We start from the raw sequence: 3,293 nt of genomic DNA on the forward strand, positions 1-3,293 counted from the left end.
TTTTTTTTTTTTTTTTTGTACCCAGGATCAAACTTTGGTCCTTGTGCTTGTGAGGCAGGTGGCAGAATCACTGAGCTAAATCCCTACATATTTCCTCAAGTCAGACTGAGAGGTAGCTATTGTCATTGCTTTTATCCATGGCCTAGGAAAGTATTGCTTCCACACCTGGTGACCTGATACTATCTTGGATCTCCATTCATACTGTCTGTGGCTTCTCTTTGGTTTTTCTCTTGAGATGAATTGCTTTGCTTTCTTGACTTACTCTCTAATTTGGACAGTGCATCTCCTGGTAGCTTCCTGAAAATGTTTGACTTCAATGTACAAACTTCAAACTTAGTTGCTTGATTGATCAATTTTGGAAATGAATTTATCTCACAGTTTTGAAGGCATTGCACCACTGTCTTTCAATTTTAGTGTCACTATGTGAAAATTGAAATACATTCTAATTCTTGTATGTGACTTGTTATTTCTCTCTGAAAACTTTTAAGATATTGTCTTTGTCTTTAAGGTTTTAAAATTTCATAATGATAATTCTAAATTGCATGTGGTGTTATTTAAATAAATTTTGCTGTCTTTTCAATGTGGACACATATCATTCAATTATAAGAGCTTTTTTTTGATGCTCCTCTGCCGTTTTGCTTTTTCTGTTTCACATTTCTGGAATTACCATTTTTCAAATGGTGAGCTCCCTGGATGATTCTCTTGTTTTCTTGTATTTTCTCTATTGTTTTTATTTTTCTCATTTTTTTTCCTTCCTAATGTTTCTTTTCTACTTTGGAGGAAGGCCATATCCCTCTTAAAGCATCCTCTTTCAGGTATTTACTTGAGACCAATTTTCCTACTCAGAAAAGGGAAGAGGAACCAGATAAACTTTAGGCAGAGAGATCTCACCTTCAGTGTGAGAGAACATGTTGCTCTACTTTGAAAGTGGGAAGAAGAAACTTGGGGTCATGAGCTTGGAGAAGAAAAGACCAACCCAATCTATAATAGCTGTCTTCAAGTATTTTATACAGAAATGCTTTTAGATTCATTGTCTATTGCTGTTAAAAGACAGAATTATATGTTCTAGAAAGGTAAATTATGGCTTGGTAGAAATAACTTCCTAAGAATTAGAGGGTTCTAATGGTGGAATGTACTCCATTAACATGTGCTGATTATCCATTGCTGGAAGTATTTTAAGAGAGAGGCAAAGGATATTTAGAGGGAACTTTTGATACCTATCTGATGTGACTAAGACTCTATGCTCAAAAACTTTAAAAAACAGTTCTGAATTTATAAAACTGGAGAAATTCAGACTTAAAAAAGGCAGGAGATAGTTTTTATTTTTTAATTAAATTGTTTTTTAATTGACATAATATTCGTACTTACACATATGTGTAGTGTTATAATTTAATACATGTATACAATGTGTGATGATAAAATCAGGTAAGTTCTCTGCTCCTCTGGTTACATATTTCAAAATAACTAGAGAAGCATAACTTTTTTTTAAAATCAAGACTCACAGGAAACTTGATGAATCAAACAGATCAACATGGACTACTCTGCTTAGTGTGCAGAGGGAGGACACAAATTGCCCCTGCCATTTTAGCCTCCCCCAGTTCCCTGATTTTGACCTGAGACGCTAGTTTAAGTGTCTTCTATTTGCAAACAAGACTTTGAAAATCTTATCTCTGCGCAATTTCTCCACATTATATGGTACAGGAACTCAGGTAGCTTAGCCAGGCAGTGTATCTGTTTTTTTCCAAATGGCTTCTAAGCATTCTCACTACACCTTCTGTGATCACACTGCTCTACTTCCTGGAAAACTTTTCCTTTCTGCACCATTTCTCTGAAATCTGTTTTCTTCCCAGGCTTAGAGAAGGTCCTTCATGAACTCTTTCCTGTTTACTGCAGGATTGTTTTGCTGATATATAAATTTTGGTTCAATACAGCCTATTTTTGTATTTTAACAAATACGACCATTCTGCCTGACCACTGAAAGAATATATTTGGTAATTATTAATGTTGTTCATCAAATATTCCAGATTCATGTATTCTCTGTTAAAAGTTTTTATATATGATGAGAGCATTCACATGAGATCTGCTGCTTTAACAAATTTTTAAGTGAGTAATACTTAAAGTGAGTTGACTGTTGTACAACTAAACTCTAGAACTTATACGTGTTGCTTAATTGAAAATTTATGTCTATTGATTAGTAACTCATTTCCCCTCCCCCAGCCTCCAAAATCCACTGTGCCAATCTTTATTTATATAAATTTTACTATTTATATACTTCATGTAATGGAATTATGTGACTGACAGGTTTATTTCACTTAGATAGTGTCCTCAAGGTTTATTTATGTCTTTGCATATTGTAGAATTTATTTCCTTTGAAGGCTAACTAGTATTATATTGTATATACCATGTTTCCTTTATTTATTCATTTGTTGATGCACATTTAGCTTGCTTCCACATTTTGGCTATTGTAAATAATGCTCCCATAAGCATGGGTTGATACAATATCTCTTTGAGATACTGATTTCAGTTCATTTGGATATATACCCCGAAGTGCAATTGTTGGATGATAGAGTATTTCTATTTTGAAATTTTTGAGAAAACCCCAGGGCATTTTCTATAGTCATATCATTTTATATTCTCACTCAGTGTGCGCAAAACTTCCAATTTCTCTGCACTTGCTAACATTTATCTGTTGTTGTTTTGATAATTCTGGTTTTCTGTGTGGTGAGCCTGTTTAGGATTGCACTTTTGGCCCTCTCCTCTCGTGGTTGGATGGGACAATGTCACTGTTTGTTTTGGTGATCAAACTCGGGACTTTGCACTTGCAAGGCAGGCAGTGGAACCACTGAGTTAAATCCCCAGCCCTATCCATGTCATCGCTGTAGACAGTGAGTTGAGTGCTAACTACACATGACTTCCAAGGTCAGGAAAAATAATGGCCAGTCCAAGTCTCAAGTCTCTGTAGAGCTCTCATTTCCTCTGCCAGTGTGATCAATAACAACTGCACAACTATTCATTCAGTCAGGGTTTACAGTAAGAAGATGTGGAGTATCATTGCCCGCAAACCTGCCATGGTCACACATATGAATGGGAAATAGACTTTTGCTCCTATGAGCTATGACTGTGGTCATATTTTTTCCTAGTGCAGTATGGCTGTCTGTGAGATGACAATACCCTACTCTGTTCTGTGTTCCTGATATCTAGGAAAGTACTATCTACATGTTATATACTTAATCTAGATTTGATTGATTTAGTAAACCTATCTCGAGTGTTTTTTTTTTTTTTTTTTTTTTTTT

General features: G+C 35.1%; 1 protein-coding gene and 1 pseudogene across 1 annotated transcript in view; both read left to right on the forward strand.

Annotated features, from left to right (window-relative positions):
* Positions 1-3,293, forward strand: part of LOC104873952 (beta-defensin 119) — a 34,500-nt gene that overhangs the window by 5,934 nt on the left and 25,273 nt on the right. The gene's annotated exons all lie outside the window — the stretch shown is intronic.
* The window catches only part of LOC117287251, a 24,034-nt pseudogene that overhangs the window by 265 nt on the left and 20,476 nt on the right, over positions 1-3,293 (forward strand).

Source organism: Fukomys damarensis, unplaced genomic scaffold (genome assembly GCF_012274545.1).
Source record: "Fukomys damarensis isolate Sample0158 unplaced genomic scaffold, DMR_v1.0_HiC HiC_scaffold_22, whole genome shotgun sequence".
Taxonomy (NCBI): Eukaryota; Metazoa; Chordata; class Mammalia; order Rodentia; family Bathyergidae; genus Fukomys; species Fukomys damarensis.